The following is a 21,983-nucleotide window of genomic DNA, read 5'->3' on the forward strand; positions in this document are numbered from 1 at the left end:
TTAATTAATACCGCGGTCACGTGGGTTCATGCAGATGGTAGACAGCAGATGAGAAGAGGTTGGTGCAATGAGGTGAAGCAGGCAGAGAATAAATACCTTCCACAGTACACTTGTCGTCCAAAGTGGCACTTTTTTGCCTCGAATCTATGGAATAAGATATCTTTGAGTTATCCATTTGGTGTCAACTGTTTTTTATTTAATTATTCATGGAATGTAAAGTTATATAGCTAGAAGTAACGTTGTGCTTTCTCTTAATATTCTATTGCAAACACAAGCAACTCTCTCCAGTGTGAGGGGGAAGAAGACTGAACAAGTTAAAATATTTGATCCAATACTGACGTTGGTATTCTCCCCTGGGTTCACCCAATGTTACCATCCTGTCCTCGTCTACTGTCGAGCCGGTGTGCTGAATGCCTGGTTTCATGTTGGCATTTTCTCCTTTAAAAAAAACACGATTTCCACTTTCAGATACTGACTCATGGCTAACTGGTATGTTTATGCAACCGTCTATTCATTTACACATTAAATATTGTGACATCTCGTGAGAAAAGAACGTTGTAACACATCCATTACCCTCCTAATAAATAGGATTTCAATTCAGTTCCTACTAACTAATGCTGGAGTGTCATCCACTACTTTGTCTGTTTGGTGGTTACCTGGATCTGCCTGAGGCCCGGGAGTCGTACTGGGAGTCACGTCTGGTTTGACAGCAGAATCTGCAGCAGGGCGTGGAGGAAACTGAAGCAGCTTGAGGGGTGCCGTTGAGGATGAGGATGACTGGGCAGTGGACGCTGCTTTGAGGAGGTGGATTCAGGGCCGGGGCAGAGTCTGTCTTGGTCCTGTGCTGGTCCCAGTCCAGAGGAACATGGCGGCTACCAGGCTCAACGTACTGCAGGCCAAACTTCTCTCCAGTGTCTCTACTAGAGAAATGAACAGCTGGACCCAGAACGTGTCCCAACACCTGTTGGGAGACTGCGTTGAGCTGGGCCATTAATGCAGGATCATACCTCTAAAACCTGACCGTGTTACAACTGTGTCACGAGCCTTTCAGTGATATACATCGCTGCCAACTGTACACGATGAAATAGCAAAATGCACTTTTAAAATGAGGACAAACATTGAAGAGATGATCCTAGACTCTCTCTGTAGCTCACAACTACGACGTTTTACTGGCAATCAATCGTCCTAAAATCTGACAACCACTGTATAGAGAGGAGGATATACCAGATATATATCTATATATATATAGTTATATATCTATGCATGAGGGATATTTTCAACACCGAGACTGATTCAGTATTCAATATACTAATGAGTTTTTTACTCACAGACTTATGGCAGTCCTAAATCCCAAAACTGCATTAAATTAATTTCATGTAAATAGTGTGAATTGAAATATGCGCGTGAAACCGGCAACACCATGTCCTTGCATCCTAACCCCAACCATCCCAGGCCCTCACTGTATTCACCATCTGGAACTCATGCCTCACCCTAACCGTGTGTGACCTTTGACCTCAGTTCATTTTCCACTACTAACAGTGGGCTGCACTCAGATCACACACGGCCAGTTAATAATGTTCACGTAGCATCCTTTGTACACGCATCCACAGGCATCCAGCTCCATAGAAAACTGTCTAATTAACCCTTTAGATGACACACGATGGAATTTAAAATCAACAAGATTCAACATTTCATGATTGTAATGAATTAATTTAAAACAATTTGTCAAACATTTGCAGGATTTTGTTTCAAACTGCTTAGTTCATGGTAAATATTATCTGAATTTACAATGTCTACAGATACAATCTCTTTCTTCCTCATTTTCATACTGCCAATTAAATGATCCCTTCCGAATGTCCTGTTAATAACATGCTATTCTCATTTCGTGCCAAATTTATTGAAAAGTTATTTGAAGGGAATATGAGGTGTCAGCAGTGTGAGTATCTTTGTACTTGAGTTCAAACAAACAAATTGGGCTTCACTCTTTTGCCAGCAGTCAAAATGTTGAAACAGCGCCACCAGTCCAATGGCAGTTTGTTGTGGCTGAAAACGGTACTGCACCTCTGTTGAAGAGCGAACGTTCGAAAAAGAACAAAAAGACAAACATCAGAATGCCCTCCCGCTATTGGTCAATACCATTACCCAGAGTTCCAAGGGGCAGATTCAGCCACATCAAAAAGCTCCTAACTGGAAAACTAGAGCGTTTTGAAATGTCAGTCTCTGCGAAGTGACCTTGAGCTGGACAAGATGTCAGACACGAAACCCCCAGACTAACAAAACTGCTGCACCGTGAGTGAGAACGGTGGTGGGGCCCTATAAATAGCGAGCGACACCACTCTGACGTCGAGTGGGTGGGTGTCCTCGGATGTGTAGCAGGTGCTATCTGGGCCCTCCGTATATTACTCACTGTGCCCGTAGGGTTCAGGCAGAAAGGTGGACTATGGGGGGGAAGCCAGCCACATTGCGACTCCCCTGAGAACACTCTTGCACACTCTTTTTTTACTGGTTTTTTAGAAAAAAAAATCTTATTCTATAATACGGGTTTGAAACCCTTGGTGGGTTTACTCATTTCCTCCCACTTGGATCCGCAAATGGACCACAAATTTCGGACGGTTCTCAACGATACTATGCCCCCCGAGAGAACCGTGTCGGCGTCAGTTGAGCCAAATTGGGAGAACTATCTCTGGATTGCGGTCACGTGACGTCATGACTCACAACACTTTCCAACAGAGACACTTGTGTGTGCAGTGTATACATTGCATAATGAGAGTGCGACCTCTGGCTTCAACTGGCGTTTGGCACGTAGGATTACCAGCGATACCAGTGCACGGTATAACTGGCAGTTTAAAAAAGAAAATGTTCATTTATTTATTTTTAAAATTGGCAATTAATACAAGTTAAAAAAAGTTATTTTTATTTTACATGTATATACACTTATCTTAAAATAGCATTTCTATATATTCTTTCCGAAACATCTCCCATCTCTTGCCTGTCTGTTTTCTGATCGCTTGGTTTAGCCGGAGCTGAGAAAATATGGTAATTGTGTGATATTCTTTAACTTAGTACAAAGGGCTGATTACCTGCTGTACATCTTACACATTGAAACACTCGGATCTCTCCTTCTTTTAGCGACTTATCGCTAAAAATCCAACAGTCTTATTTTCACGTTGTTTAGTTCCGCTAACGTTAGCCACCGTGCTAGCTTAGCGGATAGCGATAGCTTCCTTCTGGCCCCCTCCTGCTCGCTCTCTGCTCAGCGTGTCACATGTAGAGCTCTTCCTCTGCCTCCCTTCATGATAACGGTAACACGAGTAGTTCATTTGCTGTGTTGGAGGCAGTTCTCAGTGGGTTCGATGCACCATCGAAGCTCACACGTTAGCTACATCAGTTAGCCTGCCCCCCCTCTCCCCCCACGGCTCCCCTTCACAGGTTGACAAGCAGCCGCGGGGAGCTCCCTCTGGCGGGCCGGTCGTGGGCTCTCGGTCCTGAGTACTCCCCGGAGCCCACCGGGGGCAGGTTCTGGTACCGTCTTGTCGAGCTCCTGCCGGTAGAAAGTGGGTCTCTCCTTCTGCGACCGGCCGAGAGGAGCCTTCTGCCCGCGCTGCTCTCCACCCAGTGTCTCGGTATGTTTGACTCCACCACAGTGCGCTGGTTAAGCTAGCGGCACATCGTTGTAGAAGAAGCTAAAGCTGTCTGTATGTGACACCTGTTGAGCTTCGAGTTGGTAACGGGCTCTCTTCAAAAGGTCACCTGTTGTAAACTCACTGCCGGTGGAGACGGCAGCTCCTCCTCTCTCCCTGCGGTACCTGCACGCAGATGAACGCGAAACGCAACTCCGTGTTTTGATGTCATTTGTTATTGTATTGACATTTTAAATGAGTGTCCGGTAGTATATGACGACGTTTCTATCTAGACTTTCTGATGTCAACATTGACACATCTACACTTACACTACACATAGTACGTCAGTAGGTCATACTGCACTGTTTAATGACATGTTCAAATGTTGGCATGCACCAACATTAAGATAGTAAAACTATGTTGAGACTCGCCTTTTATATAAGCTACATTTACATTGAACAACCTGTATCATTCAATGCCTTTCAAATTCATATCCATATTGGAGAACACAGTAGTGGTATCACATGTGTGAAAAAGAAACTGTACAAATGCAAAGTTACAATGCCACTTCACTTGGAAAATAGCTCACCTGTAGCCCAAGACTCTTGTTGTGTGTGTATGATGATATCCTCCAATAACTTTCCTTTACATGCTCACAGGATGGAGACTCTAAGTGACTTGTGGAGACAGAGAAATGTTCCTGAGGAAACAATAGAGACCCGGTATGGAGGACAGACAATGACTTAAGTATAAATAAATAAATGCATGAATAAATTTGCATACAAGGACACATAAATACGGGCATAAATAAATGAAGAAATGTAGAAATAGATTTATTTAATGATGTCCTGTTTAAGGTATCAACTTCTATTTATTTATTCCTGTATTTATTTATTTATACATTTTTATTTAAGCATTTCATTATTCCTGTATTTATTTCTACATTTATTTAAGCATTTATTTATTCATGTATTTATACTTAAGTCATTTTCTGTCCTCCATAACCCTGGAGCACGAGAAGGTATTTAACTGCAAAAGCAGAGTATTTGAGTCAAGCAACTGTACTTTTCAAAGACACTTTGTACTGTTTGTAAATAATTGAACACAAATATTACCAAAAATGATTAGGTTATTATGACTGGCGGCCTGTCCAGGGTGTCCCCTGCCTTCGCCCTATGTCAGCTGGGATAGGCTCCAGCGCCCCCGCGACCCTAATGAGGATAAGCGGTATTGAAAATGGATGGATGGATGATTAGGTTATCTAATCAGGATTGCTCTTTTTTTAAACACTGTTTCCATGTTTAGATTGATGCCAGCACATTCAGCTGATGACAGATAACAAATTAAAGATTTATTTGCCATCATTTGGTGATCGCCTAGCAGTGTTAGGATTCTGTAATCGGAAGGAAAACAACAACAACACTCGGAAATCAGAGGTTTTTGAGCGCCTGAAAGAAAAATTGTTTGTGACCTACCTGGTTCAAATTAACGACATGGTTTGACCGCGGATCAGCCTTTGAGAAACCGGGAGAGCCTGATGTCAATCATCTTGTTAATCTTAGCTGGCTAATAGGACATTTGATCGACTTAGTACGAGAAATAGGGAAAAAGGATGTGGGTTTCTTCTCATACTTGTTTCACATAACATGCAGGTTTTCCATATTTAAGGCCGTAATGACCTTTTTTAAGAATTTCTTTTTTCATAGTCAGGACGCAGAGTTGGGATTAGAACCCAGGGAGCTGCTGAGAGGAATGTTTATCTTTTTAATAGGATTTTATTGTTACTTGCAGAGTCCACTGTTGGATATAAATGCTCACCTCCAGTCACCAGTCCGTCAAGCTCCTGAAGTTCGCGGATGGCACCACCCTCATTGGTCTCATCTCTGGTGGGGATGAGTCCGCCTACAGGTGGGAGACTGACCATCTGGTGACCTGGTGCAGCCAGAACAACCTGGTGCTCAACGCCCTAAAGACAGTGGAGATGGTTGTGGACTTCAGGAAGAACGCAGCCCCACCCGCCCCCCTCACCCTGTGTGACTCCACGGTCAACTTGGTGGAGTCCTTCCGCTTCCTGGGCTCCACCATATCCCAGGACCTCAAGTGGGAGCTGAACATCAGCTCCATCACCAAAAAGGCGCAGCAGAGGATGTACCGCCTGAGGCAGCTGAAGAAATTCAACCTGCCAAAGACAATGATGGCACACTTTTACACGGCCATCATTGAGTCCATCCTCTGCTCCTCCATCACCGTCTGGCACGCTGCAGCCAAGGACAAGGACAAGGCCAGACTGCAGCGCACCATTCGCTCTGCAGAGAGGGTGATTGGCTGCAATCTGCCGTCCCTCCTGGACCTGTTTGCCTCAAGGTCCCTGAAGCGGGCAAGAAAGATTGCAGCCGACCGCTCTCACCCTGGACACGAGCTGTTGGAGTCCCTTCCATCTGGCAGGAGGCTGCGGTCCACCAAGTCCAAGACGCACGCCACTCAAACAGCTTCTTCCCGTCAGCAGTCAGCCTCATCAACGGAGCCCGGACCCCCCACGGACTGACTCTTCCATCCCCGGGTCTATTTACCACCCCTGGACTATTTATTTACTACCCGGGACTCTTTCATCCCTTGGACTATTTTCCACCGGTCACTCCTCTACACATACCAGCACACTTAAATAATACACGTGTCACTTTTACTAAAACTGTAACATTACATACACTTTACAATTGCACTTCATCATACACTGTACATTTTATTCTTTGTCTCGTCTGCACTTTGTTGATTGTTTATTTGTTGTCTACTGTTGTTGTTTGTTGTGTCTAACGTCCTATGTTGCACCACCCACCACGCTAAGTTCCTTGTAGGTGTAAACCTACTTGGCTAATAAAATACATTAAAATAAAACGTTTCTGATTCTGATTCTCACAGGATTTTATACAAACTATTTGCAGTTTTGTGTAATGGATCCGCTTTTGGATCCGGGCCAAATGAGCCGCTTTATGAACTGAACGGATGAATGAATTGAATGGATGTAACAAGCAATACAACAGCCGCTACAAAAAAGTAATTACATCTTGTGCATTTTAAATCTTGCAATCCACCACTAACTTTTGCACATAAAGAGAATGAAATGACAAATCACAGTAAAACTCACACATTTGACTTTGTCTCTAACCCTTTTCACACATTCTTCTGCATCTGTGTCCTTGGCAATGAAAGTCCCTTTAAAATATGGGCAGTAGTACTTTAGTTGTTGTACTGTAGTAGTACTACTAAAGTACTAAAGTACTACGTTCACAGTGGGGGAGGAGAGTACTACTAAAGTACCACGTTCACAGTGGGGGACGTTAGTACTACTAAAGTACTACGTTCGCACTGAGAGACGAGAGTACTACTAAAGTACTACGTTCACAGTGGGAATACATGAGTACTACTAAAGTACTACGTTCACAGTGGGGGACGAGAGTACTACTAAAGTACTACGTTCACACTGGGAGACGAGAGTACTACTAAAGTACTACGTTCACACTGAGAGACGAGAGTACTACTAAAATACTACGTTCACAGTGGGAATACATGAGTACTACTAAAGTACTACGTTCACAGTGGGAGATGAGAGTACTACTAAAGTACAAAAGTACTAAAGTACTACGTTCACAGTGGGAGACGAGAGTACTACTAAAGTACTACGTTTACAGTGGGAGACGAGAGTACTACTAAAGTACTACGTTTACAGTGGGGCACGAGAGTACTACTAAAGTACTACGTTTACAGTGGGGGACGAGAGTACTACTAAAGTACTAAAGTACTACGTTCACAGTGGGAGACGAGAGTACTACTTAAGTACTACGTTTACAGTGGGGGACGAGAGTACTATTAAAGTACTACGTTTACAGTGGGGGACGAGAGTACTACTGAAGTACTAAAGTACTACGTTCACAGTGGGAAACGAGAGTACTACTAAAGTACTACGTTCACAGTGGGGGTCGTTAGTACTACTAAAGTACTACGTTCACAGTGGGAGACGAGAGTACTACTAAAGTACTACGTTCACACTGGGAGACGAGAGTACTACTAAAGTACTACGTTCACACTGAGAGACGAGAGTAATACTAAAGTACTACGTTCACAGTGGGAATACATGAGTACTACTAAAGTACTACGTTCACAGTGGGAGATGAGAGTACTACTAAAGTACTAAAGTACTAAAGTACTACGTTCACAGTGGGGACTTCAATACAACCAGAGGAGTCGCCCCCTGGTGGTCAAAAGAGAGAATGCAGCTTTAACACATGAAACATAGACTTCTATAAAACCAGAGGAGTCGCCCCCTGGTGGTCAAAAGAGAGAATGCAGCTTTAACACATGACGCATAGACTTCTTTTAAACCAGAGGAGTCGCCCCCTGGTGGTCAAATTTGAGAATGCAGCTTTAACACATGACGCATAGACTTCTATAAAATCAGAGGGGTCGCCCCCTGGTGGTCAGGAGAGATAATTCAGCTTTAACTGGATTAGTTTTATTTTCAGTTAGTCCTGGGTGTAAGGTTAGACCATGTCCAGGGTGTGAGGTTAGACCATGTCCTGGTGTGAGGTTAGACCATGTCCCGGTAACCAGTGAAGGTCACGGAGGAGCGGAGGATTGTGGGTAAATTTAGGAGGTTGAAGACCAGTCGAGCAGCTGCATTCTGGATGAGCTGCAGAGGTCGAATGGCATTAGCAGTTTCTTAAACATCCATGAAACTCCACAAAATAACAATTTATTTGTATTTTTGTATTTCTTTCCATTATTGCTGTACAAAATAACTAATAACACACATTAATTAGTCTATTAATTATTTCATTAAGCTGAAATTAATCAAACTTGTTTATAATTATATTATTTTTAGTAATTTAAGGTAAAATCTCCAGTTCTAGCTCTTCAAATGTTAATATTTTCACTTTTCTATTTGACTATGAAACTGAATATATTTTGGTTTTGGACTGTTGGTTGGACAACATAACATTTTAAGGCATTTTGTAGGAAATAATGTGGTTATGTAAATAGGCTTAAATAGACTACGGTCACATGGCTTAATTAATATGGACTTTAAAAGAGTAAAATTCAAGTCAGCAAGTCGATGGATTCAATGTCAGTATAATGACACTCGTGTCGAGTTCCACACTGTTACATGATTTAAATGGCTGACTTCCGGGACCGTTTAGAGCATGGTCCCAAGAGACTTTCTTTTCAGTTTACATCTTCGCCGATCAAACTTCGCCGATGCTCCAACTCGCCGCCCTTCAACGAATCCATACAATCTTCACAGTGAAGCATTATCAAGGTATTAAGTCTATTCTGACACATTCTGAGAGGGATCTGATTAATCTGTGAGGAGAAGGGTAAAAGAGTAGAAAACATGTAACTTAATGTTGCCACTAGGTGGCGCTATGACTAGAATTCAAAATTATCATATGGATGTCTTCAGGGTCAGTGTGTCATGACATATGAGAAATATGGAGCAGATTACATAATGTATGGCCGAGTTAAAACAATTTACAATTGCAGCATTATTAACGCTGTCCAAGGTGCTGAAGAGCCGTGGCCTCAAATATCCTCCTGGACACAGGTTCGAGTCCCAGTTGGGCCAAAGCCACACATCAATGAAGAAGAGCTATTTATCAGTCAAGAAAAGTGGATCCTGCTTTGATGTTTTCTGATTGTCACTTTATCGTAGTGGCAGACAGATTATATAAGTACTTGACTTATTTATGGCTATTAACATATTATATTACAGTTGTCCTTCTTATGAACATTTTAATTGCAATTGCTACTGTAGTGACCTCATTGCTTATCAAAGTTGAGCTGGGCCATTAATGCAGGATCATACCTCTAAAACCTGACCGTGTTACAACTGTGTCACGAGCCTTTCAGTGATATAATGCTGCCAACTGTACACGATGAAATAGAAAAATGCACTTTTAAAATGAGGACAAACATTGAAGAGATGATCCTAGACTCTCTCTGTAGCTCACAACTACGACGTTTTACTGGCAAACAATCGTCCTAAAATCTGACAACCACTGTATAGAGAGGAGGATATACCAGATATACATCTATATATATATATATATATATAGATATATATCTATGCATGAGGGATATTTTCAACACCGAGACTGATTCAGTATTCAATATACTAATGAGTTTTTTACTCACAGACTTATGGCAGTCCTAAATCCCAAAACTGCATTAAATTAATTTCATGTAAATAGTGTGAATTGAAATATGCGCGTGAAACCGGCAACACCATGTCCTTGCATCCTAACCCCAACCATCCCAGGCCCTCACTGTATTCACCATCTGGAACTCATGCCTCACCCTAACCGTGTGTGACCTTTGACCTCAGTTCATTTTCCACTACTAACAGTGGGCTGCACTCAGATCACACACGGCCAGTTAATAATGTTCACGTAGCATCCTTTGTACACGCATCCACAGGCATCCAGCTCCATAGAAAACTGTCTAATTAACCCTTTAGATGACACACGATGGAATTTAAAATCAACAAGATTCAACATTTCATGATTGTAATGAATTAATTTTAAACAATTTGTCAAACATTTGCAGGATTTTGTTTCAAACTGCTTAGTTCATGGTAAATATTATTGGAATTTACAATGTCTACAGATACAATCTCTTTCTTCCTCATTTTCATACTGCCAATTAAATGATCCCTTCCGAATGTCCTGTTAATAACATGCTATTCTCATTTCGTGCCAAATTTATTGAAAAGTTATTTGAAGGGAATATGAGGTGTCAGCAGTGTGAGTATCTTTGTACTTGAGTTCAAACAAACAAATTGGGCTTCACTCTTTTGCCAGCAGTCAAAATGTTGAAACAGCGCCACCAGTCCAATGGCAGTTTGTTGTGGCTGAAAACGGTACTGCACCTCTGTTGAAGAGCGAACGTTCGAAAAAGAACAAAAAGACAAACATCAGAATGCCCTCCCGCTATTGGTCAATACCATTACCCAGAGTTCCAAGGGGCAGATTCAGCCACATCAAAAAGCTCCTAACTGGAAAACTAGAGCGTTTTGAAATGTCAGTCTCTGCGAAGTGACCTTGAGCTGGACAAGATGTCAGACACGAAACCCCCAGACTAACAAAACTGCTGCACCGTGAGTGAGAACGGTGGTGGGGCCCTATAAATAGCGAGCGACACCACTCTGACGTCGAGTGGGTGGGTGTCCTCGGATGTGTAGCAGGTGCTATCTGGGCCCTCCGTATATTACTCACTGTGCCCGTAGGGTTCAGGCAGAAAGGTGGACTATGGGGGGGAAGCCAGCCACATTGCGACTCCCCTGAGAACACTCTTGCACACTCTTTTTTTACTGGTTTTTTAGAAAAAAAAATCTTATTCTATAATACGGGTTTGAAACCCTTGGTGGGTTTACTCATTTCCTCCCACTTGGATCCGCAAATGGACCACAAATTTCGGACGGTTCTCAACGATACTATGCCCCCCGAGAGAACCGTGTCGGCGTCAGTTGAGCCAAATTGGGAGAACTATCTCTGGATTGCGGTCACGTGACGTCATGACTCACAACACTTTCCAACAGAGACACTTGTGTGTGCAGTGTATACATTGCATAATGAGAGTGCGACCTCTGGCTTCAACTGGCGTTTGGCACGTAGGATTACCAGCGATACCAGTGCACGGTATAACTGGCAGTTTAAAAAAGAAAATGTTCATTTATTTATTTTTAAAATTGGCAATTAATACAAGTTAAAAAGTTATTTTTATTTTACATGTATATACACTTATCTTAAAATAGCATTTCTATATATTCTTTCCGAAACATCTCCCATCTCTTGCCTGTCTGTTTTCTGATCGCTTGGTTTAGCCGGAGCTGAGAAAATATGGTAATTGTGTGATATTCTTTAACTTAGTACAAAGGGCTGATTACCTGCTGTACATCTTACACATTGAAACACTCGGATCTCTCCTTCTTTTAGCGACTTATCGCTAAAAATCCAACAGTCTTATTTTCACGTTGTTTAGTTCCGCTAACGTTAGCCACCGTGCTAGCTTAGCGGATAGCGATAGCTTCCTTCTGGCCCCCTCCTGCTCGCTCTCTGCTCAGCGTGTCACATGTAGAGCTCTTCCTCTGCCTCCCTTCATGATAACGGTAACACGAGTAGTTCATTTGCTGTGTTGGAGGCAGTTCTCAGTGGGTTCGATGCACCATCGAAGCTCACACGTTAGCTACATCAGTTAGCCTGCCCCCCCTCTCCCCCCACGGCTCCCCTTCACAGGTTGACAAGCAGCCGCGGGGAGCTCCCTCTGGCGGGCCGGTCGTGGGCTCTCGGTCCTGAGTACTCCCCGGAGCCCACCGGGGGCAGGTTCTGGTACCGTCTTGTCGAGCTCCTGCCGGTAGAAAGTGGGTCTCTCCTTCTGCGACCGGCCGAGAGGAGCCTTCTGCCCGCGCTGCTCTCCACCCAGTGTCTCGGTATGTTTGACTCCACCACAGTGCGCTGGTTAAGCTAGCGGCACATCGTTGTAGAAGAAGCTAAAGCTGTCTGTATGTGACACCTGTTGAGCTTCGAGTTGGTAACGGGCTCTCTTCAAAAGGTCACCTGTTGTAAACTCACTGCCGGTGGAGACGGCAGCTCCTCCTCTCTCCCTGCGGTACCTGCACGCAGATGAACGCGAAACGCAACTCCGTGTTTTGATGTCATTTGTTATTGTATTGACATTTTAAATGAGTGTCCGGTAGTATATGACGACGTTTCTATCTAGACTTTCTGATGTCAACATTGACACATCTACACTTACACTACACATAGTACGTCAGTAGGTCATACTGCACTGTTTAATGACATGTTCAAATGTTGGCATGCACCAACATTAAGATAGTAAAACTATGTTGAGACTCGCCTTTTATATAAGCTACATTTACATTGAACAACCTGTATCATTCAATGCCTTTCAAATTCATATCCATATTGGAGAACACAGTAGTGGTATCACATGTGTGAAAAAGAAACTGTACAAATGCAAAGTTACAATGCCACTTCACTTGGAAAATAGCTCACCTGTAGCCCAAGACTCTTGTTGTGTGTGTATGATGATATCCTCCAATAACTTTCCTTTACATGCTCACAGGATGGAGACTCTAAGTGACTTGTGGAGACAGAGAAATGTTCCTGAGGAAACAATAGAGACCCGGTATGGAGGACAGACAATGACTTAAGTATAAATAAATAAATGCATGAATAAATTTGCATACAAGGACACATAAATACGGGCATAAATAAATGAAGAAATGTAGAAATAGATTTATTTAATGATGTCCTGTTTAAGGTATCAACTTCTATTTATTTATTCCTGTATTTATTTATTTATACATTTTTATTTAAGCATTTCATTATTCCTGTATTTATTTCTACATTTATTTAAGCATTTATTTATTCATGTATTTATACTTAAGTCATTTTCTGTCCTCCATAACCCTGGAGCACGAGAAGGTATTTAACTGCAAAAGCAGAGTATTTGAGTCAAGCAACTGTACTTTTCAAAGACACTTTGTACTGTTTGTAAATAATTGAACACAAATATTACCAAAAATGATTAGGTTATTATGACTGGCGGCCTGTCCAGGGTGTCCCCTGCCTTCGCCCTATGTCAGCTGGGATAGGCTCCAGCGCCCCCGCGACCCTAATGAGGATAAGCGGTATTGAAAATGGATGGATGGATGGATGATTAGGTTATCTAATCAGGATTGCTCTTTTTTTAAACACTGTTTCCATGTTTAGATTGATGCCAGCACATTCAGCTGATGACAGATAACAAATTAAAGATTTATTTGCCATCATTTGGTGATCGCCTAGCAGTGTTAGGATTCTGTAATCGGAAGGAAAACAACAACAACACTCGGAAATCAGAGGTTTTTGAGCGCCTGAAAGAAAAATTGTTTGTGACCTACCTGGTTCAAATTAACGACATGGTTTGACCGCGGATCAGCCTTTGAGAAACCGGGAGAGCCTGATGTCAATCATCTTGTTAATCTTAGCTGGCTAATAGGACATTTGATCGACTTAGTACGAGAAATAGGGAAAAAGGATGTGGGTTTCTTCTCATACTTGTTTCACATAACATGCAGGTTTTCCATATTTAAGGCCGTAATGACCTTTTTTAAGAATTTCTTTTTTCATAGTCAGGACGCAGAGTTGGGATTAGAACCCAGGGAGCTGCTGAGAGGAATGTTTATCTTTTTAATAGGATTTTATTGTTACTTGCAGAGTCCACTGTTGGATATAAATGCTCACCTCCAGTCACCAGTCCGTCAAGCTCCTGAAGTTCGCGGATGGCACCACCCTCATTGGTCTCATCTCTGGTGGGGATGAGTCCGCCTACAGGTGGGAGACTGACCATCTGGTGACCTGGTGCAGCCAGAACAACCTGGTGCTCAACGCCCTAAAGACAGTGGAGATGGTTGTGGACTTCAGGAAGAACGCAGCCCCACCCGCCCCCCTCACCCTGTGTGACTCCACGGTCAACTTGGTGGAGTCCTTCCGCTTCCTGGGCTCCACCATATCCCAGGACCTCAAGTGGGAGCTGAACATCAGCTCCATCACCAAAAAGGCGCAGCAGAGGATGTACCGCCTGAGGCAGCTGAAGAAATTCAACCTGCCAAAGACAATGATGGCACACTTTTACACGGCCATCATTGAGTCCATCCTCTGCTCCTCCATCACCGTCTGGCACGCTGCAGCCAAGGACAAGGACAAGGCCAGACTGCAGCGCACCATTCGCTCTGCAGAGAGGGTGATTGGCTGCAATCTGCCGTCCCTCCTGGACCTGTTCGCCTCAAGGTCCCTGAAGCGGGCAAGAAAGATTGCAGCCGACCGCTCTCACCCTGGACACGAGCTGTTGGAGTCCCTTCCATCTGGCAGGAGGCTGCGGTCCACCAAGTCCAAGACGCACGCCACTCAAACAGCTTCTTCCCGTCAGCAGTCAGCCTCATCAACGGAGCCCGGACCCCCCACGGACTGACTCTTCCATCCCCGGGTCTATTTACCACCCCTGGACTATTTATTTACTACCCGGGACTCTTTCATCCCTTGGACTATTTTCCACCGGTCACTCCTCTACACATACCAGCACACTTAAATAATACACGTGTCACTTTTACTAAAACTGTAACATTACATACACTTTACAATTGCACTTCATCATACACTGTACATTTTATTCTTTGTCTCGTCTTCACTTTGTTGATTGTTTATTTGTTGTCTACTGTTGTTGCTTGTTGTTGTTTGTTGTGTCTAACGTCCTATGTTGCACCACCCACCACGCTAAGTTCCTTGTAGGTGTAAACCTACTTGGCTAATAAAATACATTAAAATAAAACGTTTCTGATTCTGATTCTCACAGGATTTTATACAAACTATTTGCAGTTTTGTGTAATGGATCCGCTTTTGGATCCGGGCCAAATGAGCCGCTTTATGAACTGAACGGATGAATGAATTGAATGGATGTAACAAGCAATACAACAGCCGCTACAAAAAAGTAATTACATCTTGTGCATTTTAAATCTTGCAATCCACCACTAACTTTTGCACATAAAGAGAATGAAATGACACATCACAGTAAAACTCACACATTTGACTTTGTCTCTAACCCTTTTCACACATTCTTCTGCATCTGTGTCCTTGGCAATGAAAGTCCCTTTAAAATATGGGCAGTAGTACTTTAGTTGTTGTACTGTAGTAGTACTACTAAAGTACTACGTTCACAGTGGGGGACGAGAGTACTACTAAAGTACTAAAGTACTACGTTCACAGTGGGGGACGTTAGTACTACTAAAGTACTACGTTCACAGTGGGAGACGTGGGTACTACTAAAGTACTAAAGTACTACGTTCACAGTGGGGGACGAGAGTACTACTAAAGTACCACATTCACAGTGGGGGACGATAGTACTACGAGAGTACAACTAAAGTACTACTTTTACAGTAGGGGACGAGAGTACTACTAAAGTACTAAAGTACTACGTTCACAGTGGGAGACGTGGGTACTACTAAAGTACTAAAGTACTACGTTCACAGTGGGGGACGAGAGTACTACTAAAGTATTACGTTTACAGTAGGGGACGAGAGTACTACTAAAGTACTAAAGTACTACGTTCACAGTGGGAGACGAGAGTACTACTAAAGTACTACGTTTACAGTGGGGCACGAGAGTACTACTAAAGTACTACGTTTACAGTGGGGGACGAGAGTACTACTAAAGTACTAAAGTACTACGTTCACAGTGGGAGACGAGAGTACTACTTAAGTACTACGTTTACAGTGGGGGACGAGAGTACTATTAAAGTACTAAAGTACTACGTTCACAGTGGGGGGACGAGAGTACTACTGAAGTACTAAAGTACTACGTTCACAGTGGGAAACGAGAGTACTACTAAAGTACTACGTTCACAGTGGGGGTCGTTAGTACTACTAAAGTACTACGTTCACAGTGGGAGACGAGAGTACTACTAAAGTACTACGTTCACACTGGGAGACGAGAGTACTACTAAAGTACTACGTTCACACTGAGAGACGAGAGGAGAGTACTACTAAAAAACTACGTTTACAGTGGGGGACGAGAGTACTACTAAAGTACTAAAGTACTACGTTCACAGTGGGAGACGAGAGTACTACTAAAGTACTACGTTTACAGTTGGGCACGAGAGTACTACTAAAGTACTACGTTCACAGTGGGGGACGAGAGTACTACTAAAGTCCTACGTTCACAGGGGGGACTTCAATACAACCAGAGGAGTCGCCCCCTGGTGGTCAAAAGAGAGAATGCAGCTTTAACACATGAAACATAGACTTCTATAAAACCAGATGAGTCGCCCCCTGGTGGTCAGCAGAGAGAATTCAGCTTTAACTGGATTAGTTTTATTTTCAGTTAGTCCTGCGTGTGAGGTTAGACCATGTCCAGGGTGTGAGGTTAGACCATGACCATGTCCTGGTGTGAGGTTAGACCATGTCCTGGGTGTGAGGTTGGACCATGTCCTGGGTGTGAGGTTAGACCATGACCATGTCCTGGTGTGAGGTTAGACCATGACCATGTCCTGGGTGTGAGGTTAGACCATGTCCTGGTGTGAGGTTAGACCATGTCCTGGGTGTGAAGGTTAGACCATGTCCTGGTGTGAGGTTAGACCATGTCCCGGTAACCAGTGAAGGTCACGGAGGAGCGGAGGATTGTGGGTAAATTTAGGAGGTTGAAGACCAGTCGAGCAGCTGCATTCTGGATGAGCTGCAGAGGTCGAATGGCATTAGCAGTTTCTTAAACATCCAATGAAACTCCACAAAATAACAATTTATTTGTATTTTTGTATTTCTTTCCATTATTGCTGTACAAAATAACTAATAACACACATTAATTAGTCTATTAATTATTTAATTAAGCTGAAATTAATCAAACTTGTTTATAATTATATTACTTTTAGTAATTTAAGGTAAAATCTCCAGTTCTAGCTCTTCAAATGTTAATATTTTCACTTTTCTATTTGACTATGAAACTGAATATATTTTGGTTTTGGACTGTTGGTTGGACAACATAACATTTTAAGGCATTTTGTAGGAAATAATGTGGTTATGTAAATAGGCTTAAATAGACTACGGTCACATGGCTTAATTAATATAGGACTTTAAAAGAGTAAAATTCAAGTCAGCAAGTCGATGGATTCAATGTCAGTATAATGACACTCGTGTCGAGTTCCACACTGTTACATGATTTAAATGGCTGACTTCCGGGACCGTTTAGAGCATGGTCCCAAGAGACTTTCTTTTCAGTTTACATCTTCGCCGATCAAACTTCGCCGATGCTCCAACTCGCCGCCCTTCAACGAATCCATACAATCTTCACAGTGAAGCATTATCAAGGTATTAAGTCTATTCTGACACATTCTGAGAGGGATCTGATTAATCTGTGAGGAGAAGGGTATAAGAGTAGAAAACATGTAACTTAATGTTGCCACTAGGTGGCGCTATGACTAGAATTCAAAATTATCATATGGATGTCTTCAGGGTCAGTGTGTCATGACATATGAGAAATATGGAGCAGATTACATAATGTATGGCCGAGTTAAAACAATTTACAATTGCAGCATTATTAACGCTGTCCAAGGTGCTGAAGAGCCGTGGCCTCAAATATCCTCCTGGACACAGGTTCGAGTCCCAGTTGGGCCAAAGCCACACATCAATGAAGAAGAGCTATTTATCAGTCAAGAAAAGTGGATCCTGCTTTGATGTTTTCTGATTGTCACTTTATCGTAGTGGCAGACAGATTATATAAGTACTTGACTTATTTATGGCTATTAACATATTATATTACAGTTGTCCTTCTTATGAACATTTTAATTGCAATTGCTACTGTAGTGACCTCATTGCTTATCAAAGTTGAGCTGGGCCATTAATGCAGGATCATACCTCTAAAACCTGACCGTGTTACAACTGTGTCACGAGCCTTTCAGTGATATAATGCTGCCAACTGTACACGATGAAATAGAAAAATGCACTTTTAAAATGAGGACAAACATTGAAGAGATGATCCTAGACTCTCTCTGTAGCTCACAACTACGACGTTTTACTGGCAAATCAATCGTCCTAAAATCTGACAACCACTGTATAGAGAGGAGGATATACCAGATATATATCTATATATATATATAGATATATATCTATGCATGAGGGATATTTTCAACACCGAGACTGATTCAGTATTCAATATACTAATGAGTTTTTTACTCACAGACTTATGGCAGTCCTAAATCCCAAAACTGCATTAAATTAATTTCATGTAAATAGTGTGAATTGAAATATGCGCGTGAAACCGGCAACACCATGTCCTTGCATCCTAACCCCAACCATCCCAGGCCCTCACTGTATTCACCATCTGGAACTCATGCCTCACCCTAACCGTGTGTGACCTTTGACCTCAGTTCATTTTCCACTACTAACAGTGGGCTGCACTCAGATCACACACGGCCAGTTAATAATGTTCACGTAGCATCCTTTGTACACGCATCCACAGGCATCCAGCTCCATAGAAAACTGTCTAATTAACCCTTTAGATGACACACGATGGAATTTAAAATCAACAAGATTCAACATTTCATGATTGTAATGAATTAATTTAAACAATTTGTCAAACATTTGCAGGATTTTGTTTCAAACTGCTTAGTTCATGGTAAATATTATCTGAATTTACAATGTCTACAGATACAATCTCTTTCTTCCTCATTTTCATACTGCCAATTAAATGATCCCTTCCGAATGTCCTGTTAATAACATGCTATTCTCATTTCGTGCCAAATTTATTGAAAAGTTATTTGAAGGGAATATGAGGTGTCAGCAGTGTGAGTATCTTTGTACTTGAGTTCAAACAAACAAATTGGGCTTCACTCTTTTGCCAGCAGTCAAAATGTTGAAACAGCGCCACCAGTCCAATGGCAGTTTGTTGTGGCTGAAAACGGTACTGCACCTCTGTTGAAGAGCGAACGTTCGAAAAAGAACAAAAAGACAAACATCAGAATGCCCTCCCGCTATTGGTCAATACCATTACCCAGAGTTCCAAGGGGCAGATTCAGCCACATCAAAAAGCTCCTAACTGGAAAACTAGAGCGTTTTGAAATGTCAGTCTCTGCGAAGTGACCTTGAGCTGGACAAGATGTCAGACACGAAACCCCCAGACTAACAAAACTGCTGCACCGTGAGTGAGAACGGTGGTGGGGCCCTATAAATAGCGAGCGACACCACTCTGACGTCGAGTGGGTGGGTGTCCTCGGATGTGTAGCAGGTGCTATCTGGGCCCTCCGTATATTACTCACTGTGCCCGTAGGGTTCAGGCAGAAAGGTGGACTATGGGGGGGAAGCCAGCCACATTGCGACTCCCCTGAGAACACTCTTGCACACTCTTTTTTTACTGGTTTTTTAGAAAAAAAAATCTTATTCTATAATACGGGTTTGAAACCCTTGGTGGGTTTACTCATTTCCTCCCACTTGGATCCGCAAATGGACCACAAATTTCGGACGGTTCTCAACGATACTATGCCCCCCGAGAGAACCGTGTCGGCGTCAGTTGAGCCAAATTGGGAGAACTATCTCTGGATTGCGGTCACGTGACGTCATGACTCACAACACTTTCCAACAGAGACACTTGTGTGTGCAGTGTATACATTGCATAATGAGAGTGCGACCTCTGGCTTCAACTGGCGTTTGGCACGTAGGATTACCAGCGATACCAGTGCACGGTATAACTGGCAGTTTAAAAAAGAAAATGTTCATTTATTTATTTTTAAAATTGGCAATTAATACAAGTTAAAAAGTTATTTTTATTTTACATGTATATACACTTATCTTAAAATAGCATTTCTATATATTCTTTCCGAAACATCTCCCATCTCTTGCCTGTCTGTTTTCTGATCGCTTGGTTTAGCCGGAGCTGAGAAAATATGGTAATTGTGTGATATTCTTTAACTTAGTACAAAGGGCTGATTACCTGCTGTACATCTTACACATTGAAACACTCGGATCTCTCCTTCTTTTAGCGACTTATCGCTAAAAATCCAACAGTCTTATTTTCACGTTGTTTAGTTCCGCTAACGTTAGCCACCGTGCTAGCTTAGCGGATAGCGATAGCTTCCTTCTGGCCCCCTCCTGCTCGCTCTCTGCTCAGCGTGTCACATGTAGAGCTCTTCCTCTGCCTCCCTTCATGATAACGGTAACACGAGTAGTTCATTTGCTGTGTTGGAGGCAGTTCTCAGTGGGTTCGATGCACCATCGAAGCTCACACGTTAGCTACATCAGTTAGCCTGCCCCCCCTCTCCCCCCACGGCTCCCCTTCACAGGTTGACAAGCAGCCGCGGGGAGCTCCCTCTGGCGGGCCGGTCGTGGGCTCTCGGTCCTGAGTACTCCCCGGAGCCCACCGGGGGCAGGTTCTGGTACCGTCTTGTCGAGCTCCTGCCGGTAGAAAGTGGGTCTCTCCTTCTGCGACCGGCCGAGAGGAGCCTTCTGCCCGCGCTGCTCTCCACCCAGTGTCTCGGTATGTTTGACTCCACCACAGTGCGCTGGTTAAGCTAGCGGCACATCGTTGTAGAAGAAGCTAAAGCTGTCTGTATGTGACACCTGTTGAGCTTCGAGTTGGTAACGGGCTCTCTTCAAAAGGTCACCTGTTGTAAACTCACTGCCGGTGGAGACGGCAGCTCCTCCTCTCTCCCTGCGGTACCTGCACGCAGATGAACGCGAAACGCAACTCCGTGTTTTGATGTCATTTGTTATTGTATTGACATTTTAAATGAGTGTCCGGTAGTATATGACGACGTTTCTATCTAGACTTTCTGATGTCAACATTGACACATCTACACTTACACTACACATAGTACGTCAGTAGGTCATACTGCACTGTTTAATGACATGTTCAAATGTTGGCATGCACCAACATTAAGATAGTAAAACTATGTTGAGACTCGCCTTTTATATAAGCTACATTTACATTGAACAACCTGTATCATTCAATGCCTTTCAAATTCATATCCATATTGGAGAACACAGTAGTGGTATCACATGTGTGAAAAAGAAACTGTACAAATGCAAAGTTACAATGCCACTTCACTTGGAAAATAGCTCACCTGTAGCCCAAGACTCTTGTTGTGTGTGTATGATGATATCCTCCAATAACTTTCCTTTACATGCTCACAGGATGGAGACTCTAAGTGACTTGTGGAGACAGAGAAATGTTCCTGAGGAAACAATAGAGACCCGGTATGGAGGACAGACAATGACTTAAGTATAAATAAATAAATGCATGAATAAATTTGCATACAAGGACACATAAATACGGGCATAAATAAATGAAGAAATGTAGAAATAGATTTATTTAATGATGTCCTGTTTAAGGTATCAACTTCTATTTATTTATTCCTGTATTTATTTATTTATACATTTTTATTTAAGCATTTCATTATTCCTGTATTTATTTCTACATTTATTTAAGCATTTATTTATTCATGTATTTATACTTAAGTCATTTTCTGTCCTCCATAACCCTGGAGCACGAGAAGGTATTTAACTGCAAAAGCAGAGTATTTGAGTCAAGCAACTGTACTTTTCAAAGACACTTTGTACTGTTTGTAAATAATTGAACACAAATATTACCAAAAATGATTAGGTTATTATGACTGGCGGCCTGTCCAGGGTGTCCCCTGCCTTCGCCCTATGTCAGCTGGGATAGGCTCCAGCGCCCCCGCGACCCTAATGAGGATAAGCGGTATTGAAAATGGATGGATGGATGGATGATTAGGTTATCTAATCAGGATTGCTCTTTTTTTAAACACTGT

The sequence above is a fragment of the Cyclopterus lumpus genome, chromosome 6 (genome assembly GCF_009769545.1).
Source record: "Cyclopterus lumpus isolate fCycLum1 chromosome 6, fCycLum1.pri, whole genome shotgun sequence".
In the NCBI taxonomy this organism is placed as follows: Eukaryota; Metazoa; Chordata; class Actinopteri; order Perciformes; family Cyclopteridae; genus Cyclopterus; species Cyclopterus lumpus.